Source organism: Choloepus didactylus, chromosome 3 (assembly GCF_015220235.1).
Source record: "Choloepus didactylus isolate mChoDid1 chromosome 3, mChoDid1.pri, whole genome shotgun sequence".
In the NCBI taxonomy this organism is placed as follows: Eukaryota; Metazoa; Chordata; class Mammalia; order Pilosa; family Megalonychidae; genus Choloepus; species Choloepus didactylus.
The window spans coordinates 8,665,225-8,673,067 of NC_051309.1; the positions used below are offsets into that span (position 1 = coordinate 8,665,225).

Here is a 7,843-nt window from a genome sequence, read left to right on the forward strand (position 1 = left end):
AGCTCTGCTATGTGGGCATGCCACCTGCCAGTTTCCAGACTAAACTGTTGCCTGCACTCCTGTAACTTCTGCCATCACCCTAAAAGATGGTCCCTGAGTAGTTTCTGTTCCTTCAGAGATAACAAAACTGAGTATACAGGGGACAGAGCTACCCCAGCCAAACTAAACTAGACTCACAGCTTGAAGCAGAAATGCCCAGATGATCCCAGCCTGAATGCCCTGCCCCAGATGACGCACACACCCATGAGAAATAAATGTTGGTTGTTTTGAGACACAGAATTTTATGGTTGTGTGTTACACAACATTATCAGGCAATAGCTAACTGATACAGGATGGTAATGGACTTTAAAAGTTGTGCATCCATGCACCCAGGGCTTTAAATTGGCAAGGAGTTATTTCTGGTTTGGTTTGAGGGGGAAAGAAAAACACCCTCATCTTTATAACTAAAATCATAGTAATAATACAAACCACAACAGTGAGAAGCATGGTGTTTGTTAAAAGCAGACTCTGGGTTCAAATCCAAGTTTCACCATTATGTAGACAAGTGACCTTGGGCAAGTTACTTAACCTCACTGATCCCCAGTTACTAATCTGGTGATAATCACAGGATTGCATGAGGACTGAATGAGTTTGTATATGTATGCCACTTAGCACAGTATCTAGCACATACAGTGTAAGCTCTTATGAGGCATTGAGCACATACTACATGCCAGGCTCTAGGCTGTTGCTTTCTCTCTCTTAGTGCTACTCTATCCCACAAATCTATCAACCCCATGTTGCCAGTCAACTCAGAGGGGTTAATCCATCCAGTTCTCTCCATCTATATTTCTACTCCCCTTGTCCAAAATCTAGAATGTTCTTCTTCCAAGACCCTCTCCACCTTCTTAAGATCTCAGCTCAGTTGTCACATCTTAAGGGACATTTTCCAAACCTTACCTACCCAGCTAATTCCCCCAGTACATTTTCACAACACCATGTACCTATCCATTGTAACTGTATCTGTTAGGATAGACCAGGCTTTGCTGCAGTAACCAATAGCCCCCAAATCTCAGTGGTTTAACAAAAATTTATTTCTCCCTCATGCTACATTTTCATCATGGGAATACAGATGGACAGAGAGAGGCTGATTCATCACAGTCACTCTCACACCCAGGTCTAGCAGTAGTTTCTTGACATGTTTCCACATTTACCGCAGCAGTGAGAGGGGAATTTGGCAAATGGCACACTGGCTTTTCACATGACACTTATGCTCACATTTCACTGGCCAAAGCAAGTCATGGCCATCCCTAACCTCAAATGGGATGGGAAAGCACAAACTCACCATGTGCCACCAGGAAGGACTGAGGACACAGGATACTTTGGAGAACAGCACTGGTAACCACCATGGCAGCACTTACCTCAGTTGTGAATTTACATTTAATTATGTGATTCTTTGATTAATGTCTACCTCTTCCCCTAGACTATAGATCCTGGAAGAGGGTCCCTGTCTTGTTTTCTCATCATTGTATCCCTGTTTCCTTGCACATAGTAGGTACTCAATAAATATCTTTGACATTTGACAATCTGATTATTAAGTGTCTTGATGTAGGTCTACTTGGATCTATTCTCTTTGAGGGTAAGCTGTGCTTCTTGGATCTGTAATTTTATGTCTTTCATAAGAGATGGTAAATTTTCAGTGATTATTTCCTCCATTATTGTTTCTGCCCCTTTTCCCTTCTCTTCTCCTTCTGGGACACCCATGACATGTATATTCATGTGCTTCATGTTGTCATTCAATTCCCCGAGACACTGCTCATATTTTTCCATTCTTTTCCCTATCTGTTCTTATGTGTGTAGGATTTCAGATGTCCTGTCCTCCAGTTCATGAATCTTTTCTTCTGCCTCTTCAAATCTGCTGTTGTATGTCTCCATTGTGTTTTTCATCTCTGGTATTGTACCTTTCAATCCCATAAGTTCTGCCAATTGTTTCTTCAAACTTTTGAGTTCTTCCTTATGCTTTCCCAATGTCTTCTTTCTATCCTTCATTTCTTTTGCCATATCTTTCCTCAACTCATTGATTTGATTTTTTAATTGATTTAGGAGATTTGTTTGATTAATAATCAGCTGTTTCAATTCCTGTTTCTCAGTTGAGGTTTAAGTTTGTTTCTTTGACTGGGCCATATCTTTGCTTTTCCTAATGTGATCTGCAATTTTTTGTTGTCTAGGCATCTGGTTTTCTTGATTCCCCCAGTCAGATTTTCCCAGACCAAATAGGTCCAGGTCTCAGGAGGAGGCTGTATTCAGTATCAGGTTTCCCTAAGGGTGAGACCCAGAAGATTGTCAGAGTTTCTTCTGAGGCCACTGGACTCTGTGCTTTTCCTGTCCTCCCCAGCAGGTGGCACTTAGCCCACAGCTCCCACTGGTGTAAAGAAGTGTGTTTCCTTTAATTCTCAGCAGACCCTGTCCTGGCCAGGGGCTGAGGATGTCAGAAACCAAGCTTAAGTTGTTTCTGGTCCCCCCACACACACCAGGCCCTGGGGTCTGAATTCTCTGAGAGAGGACAGCCACTTGAGGTGGGCCCCACCCCCTTTTTCTTAGGGAAGATACACCCTTTAGGGAATTATCTTCTACACTTGAACTCTACCCTTGCCTGGATCAGAGCTGACAATTTAAAATGCCTGAGGCTTTTTCTAATGATCTACTTAGAATGAGAGAAAAAAAAAAAAAAGGAAAAAGAGAGAAAGCCCCTTTGTGAGCCAGTCCCAGACCCCAGTTTTGCTGTTTGTCCAGTGTTGGTACCTGGTTCTTTATTCCCCTTTTTCTTGGGAAACAACTGTTTTCCAGTATTCTGAGCTCAGCTGTCTCCAAAAGCCTCTGTTTTTATTTATTTATATATTTTTCTTCATCAGCCCTGTCTCCTCTCTGCCAGGAAGAACCTTGGGTTCCTTTCCTGCTTGCTCTGAGTTTATCTGTTCTTATAGCTCATAGTCAGTTGTCTGAATTTGTTAATTAAAACCTCAATTGGAGCTTGGTTGAGTTACTTTCCCATGCTCCAGGTATTAACCTGCTTCTTTTTTCCACAGGGAAGTGTTTCAGCTCAGCCTGTCCTGCTGGTTGGGGAGGGCACCAGCTCCACAGTTTGGGGAGCTTTACTTACAGTTCTATGCTGCAGTTTCAGCCATTTCACCCATTCCAGACTGGTGTATGATGTGTGTCCAGTCACGGGCTGGACAGTTGTTCCAGACTATTTACTAGTTGATCTAGAAGACTAACTAGATTCCACACCTGTCTATGCTGCCATCTACCCACCCCCTCCAAAATGATGTAGTTTTAACATTCCAATCTGGAAGGAGTTTTTTTCCCAGTAAAAGGTGACATAAATTATGTGGAGAAATATAATATTAAAAGCCATTCAGAAGTAGCCTTTTTCTAAGATAAAAGGAATGATTAATAACACAATAAAGAATAATTAGTACTAAATTTTATAATGGAATGATTCACATGAGTTTCCAACTGAAAACAATAGAGCTTATTTACTTTCCTAACAAATAATGATTTTTCTTTTCACTGTAAAATTCAGATCTGTCCTTTATAATGTTGCCTGGATTATCTGAACTAGTGGGCTTCCTGGGTAAGTGATGATTCTGGTAAACCCAGGTGAACTGTCCTTATTGAGCAATGAATCATTGGCCATGAGGTAGGGTAGAGGCACACCTATGAATGCCAGTGACAGGTTAGTCTTTGATGGTAATGGTCCAGAGGGGTGGCTGATTAGTTTCCACAGTCACTACCCCAGATCCATCATAGGTATTAGAAGTACTGACAGTATTCCAAAATCAAGCACATGATTGGTGAGGTTCCACTTTAGGCTTGTTGTGGTAACCTGATTGCAAGGCTGTCCAGCACGTATAAGGCCAACCCAATCACCTTCCAATCCAGTGTTTACATGCAACCTGTGCTTTCCTGGTTGGAGCAGGTAGAGGAGAGATTTCTCTTGAAATATTAGAATTGAAAAAGGAATGTTATCAGTCACTTAAAAGAGGGTGCTCACAGATGCCATAATCTGGTCAAAACATCCACCAAGTCCTCCCAGTGTCACAATCATATCAACTTGTAGGTCTTTTTATTCTATTTTCTTTTGGAGCACTTGGAGGAACTTGGTAAAGTCAGTGTGGTCTTGATTAAAAGTTGTAATCAGCTCACAGCTCTTAATACTGACTTCAGGCCTAATAGAGTTGAAATCTCCATCGGTGATTTCCGGAAAAAAGCTTTCCCACTCTCCTTCGATGATGTCATGTAAGTGGCTGGCACCTCCTTCAGACAGGTTTTTAAAAAAGCTTTGCTTCAAAGATGACGAAAACAGATGTCCAAAGCCTGGTTCAGAATCAAAAGACAGTACTTCAAATTCCCAGTGGGAAGCAGGGGTTCCAAAGGGGTGAAGACATGCTCCATATTGAAATACTGGCCTACAGTTGTGGTTGGAGCCACCAGCAAAAGGCTGGGTTGTAATTTTAATGAGATAAGTTTGAAGAACAAGGAGATGGAGCTCATTTTGGAATCTTTGCTGTCTGGTAACATTTGTATGGGAAGACTTTCAAAGGACTAACTTCGGACATTTCCTAGTTTTGGCCACAAAGGACTCAAGTTGTGCAAATGATACAACTCCAGTTGGACAACAATTATTACTTCCTTAGAAGGCATGAGCTCTAAGAAATGAAGCCATGTGTCTGAAAAATTCCATGCATGTTGAGTGTACAAGTGAGACAAGGAATCTGTACAAATACAATTTTTCCCTTTTCTTAATTGTGACTGAAAGCAATTTTGCCAAGTGTAACCAAGCCCGCAACATGAAATAATTTCACTAAAAGTATCCCCCACACGCACACAAGCACAACACCCGGGAATTCTAAAGGTCTTGTACAATTGGGTATCAAAGCACCCTCTGGTGTAGAACCTAAGAACTACAAGCCTGCTACAGTAACATAGGTCAAATAAACCACTTACAAAATCTTGCAAAGGGGAGTACTTGCATTGCAAAATATATGTCCTAAGATCCTTTCTTTTTTCTCTACTACAAACACTTCAAACAGTGTAAAATGGCTTAAAAAACTGTACTGATGGCTGGATTTTTAGGTCATTGGTAGGTGTTAAGAAAATATTGTAAGTTGATTTGTAGATCTGACAATAATGTGTCCACCATAATGAAGTTATTCTCTTTTTAAAAAAAAAATCTTTCAATACATAGCATTCTCTTTATTTTAAGGAAAATTACAAGTACACAGCTCTGCCAACAGTTCCATTGAAAGGAGCTGCAAACACCATGTACTCTTGAAGCATTTTTAAAATTAAAATGTGGAAAATTGTGAAATCTTTTGAAATTCTAGAAAGAATATCAGTAGATAAATGCATATATATTAATATATATTAAATATAATGCATAATGAACATTTTTCTTTTTTCCACATAATAATCATTTTTTAAAATAAGTTATTTGTTTATTTTTAATTGTGGTAAAATATACATAACATAAAAATGACTTTAACCATTTTAAGTGGGCAAATCTTTAACATTAAGTACATTGACGATACTGTCTAACTTTTACCAGTCTCTATTTCCTGACTATTTTCGTCATCCCAAACCGAAACTCAAACACATATGGCAATAACTCCCCAATCCCCATTCCCTCCACCATGGTAATCACTATTCTGCTTTCTCTCTCTACAAATTTGCTTACTCTAAGTATTTCCTATAAGCAAAATCAAACAATGTTTGTCTTTTGTATCTGGTTTATTTCATTCAATATGATGTCTTCAAGTTTCACCCATGCTGTCACATGTCCCAGGGCTTCACTTCTTTGTAAAGCTGAATAATATTCCATTGTATGGGAAACCACATTTTGTTTATCCATTCATCTGTTGATGGACACTTGGGTTGCTGCCACCTTTTGGATATTGTGAATAATGCTGCATTGAACATTGGTGCACAAATATTTGTCCAAGTCCTTGCATTCAATTCTTTTGTTTATGTACCTGGGAGTGGAGTTGCCAGGTCATATGGTAATTATATGTTTAACTTTCTAAGGGACTGCCAAAGTGTTTCCACAATGGCTGCACCATTTTACATTCTCACCAACAATGAATGAGGGTTCCTATTTCTACACATCCTTGCCAAAGTTTGTTATTTATTTTCATTTTTTTTACTACTAGCCATACTAATGGTGTGAAGTGGTATCTCAGTGTAGTTTTAATTTGCATTTTTCTAATGGCTAATGATGTTGGGCATCTTTTCATATACTTATTGGACACTTGAATATAACCTTGAAGAAATAACTATTCAACTCTTGGCCTATTTTAAAATTGGGTTGTTTGTCTTTTGTTGTTGAATTGTAGGAGTTCTTTATATATTCTGAATATAAAACCCTTATCAGATATATGGTTTTGAAATATTTTCTCCCATTCTGTAAGTCATCTTTGCACTTTATGGATAATATCCCTTTGATGCACAAATGTTTTTAATTTTGATCAAGTCCTTTTTATTTATTTTTAATTTTTTGCTTGCACTTTGGGTATAAAATCAAAAAATCCATTACTGACCCAAGCTCATGAAGATATTTCCCTATGTTTTCTTTTAAGAGTTTTGTAGTATTAGCTCCTATGTTAAGGTTATTGATCCATTTTGAATTAATATTTCATATGGTAAGAGGTAGGGGTCCACATTCATTCCTTTGCATGTGGATTTTCAGTTGTCCCAGCACCATTTGTGGAAGAGACTATTATTTCCCCATTGAATGGACTTGGCACCTTGTTGAAAATCAACTTTCCATAGATGTGTGACTTTATCTTTGGATTCTAATTTGATTCCATTGGTCTATATGTCTATCCTTATGCCACTACCATACTGTTTTAATTACTATAGCTTTGTAGTAAGTCTGGAAATCAGGAAGTGTGAGTCCTCCAACTTTGTTCTTCTTCTTCGAGATTGTCTTGGCTATTCAAGACGGCTTGCAATTCCATATGAATTTGAGGATCAGTTTTTCTATTTCGGTAAAAAAAAAAAAAAAAAAAAAAAAGGCTGCTGGAATTTTGATAGGGATCACATTGAATCTGTAAATCAATTTAGGCAGTATGGACATCTTACCAATATTGAGGTTTCCAATCCATTTACATGGAGGTCTTTCCATTTATTTAGGTCTTTAATTACTTTCAGAAATGTTTCATTGTATTTTGTGTACAAGTCTTTTACCTCATTGGTTAAATTTATTCCTAGGTATTTTATTCTTTTAGATGTTATTGCAAATGGAATTGTTTCCTTGAGTTCCTTTTCAGATTGTTCATTACTGATGTATAAAAACCCAGTTGACTTCTGCATGTTTATCTTGTATCCTGCAACTTTGCTGATTTCATTGGTGAGTTCTAGTGGCTTTCTTGTTGATTCTTTGGGAGTTTTTATATTTAGGTTCATGTCTTTTGCCAATAGGGACAATTTTACTTCATCCCTTCCAGTTTGTATGTCTTTTATTTCCTGATCTTGCCTTATTGCTCCGGCTAGAACTTTCAGAACAATGCTGAACACAGCAGTGTCATCCTTGTCTTATTCCTGATCTTTAGGGAAAAGCTTTCAGTCTTTCACCATTGAGTATGATATTTGGTTCAGGTTTCTCATAAATGCCCTTTATCATATTGAGAAATTTTCCTTCTTTTCCTGGTTTTCTGAATGTTTTTATCATGGAAGGATGTTGGGTTTTGCCAAATGCATTTTCTGCACCAATTGAGATGTTTGTGTCTTTTATCCCTTTCATTCTATTAAAGTGGTGTATTTCATTTACAGATTTTCTTATGTTGAACCATCCTTGAATCTCAGAGTT

At 38.3% G+C, this 7,843-nt stretch overlaps 1 pseudogene; it reads right to left on the bottom strand.

The window, feature by feature from the left end:
- Positions 1–3,713: 3,713 nt before the first annotated feature.
- LOC119528540 lies at positions 3,714–4,431 on the bottom strand (annotated as a pseudogene).
- Positions 4,432–7,843: the final 3,412 nt, after the last annotated feature.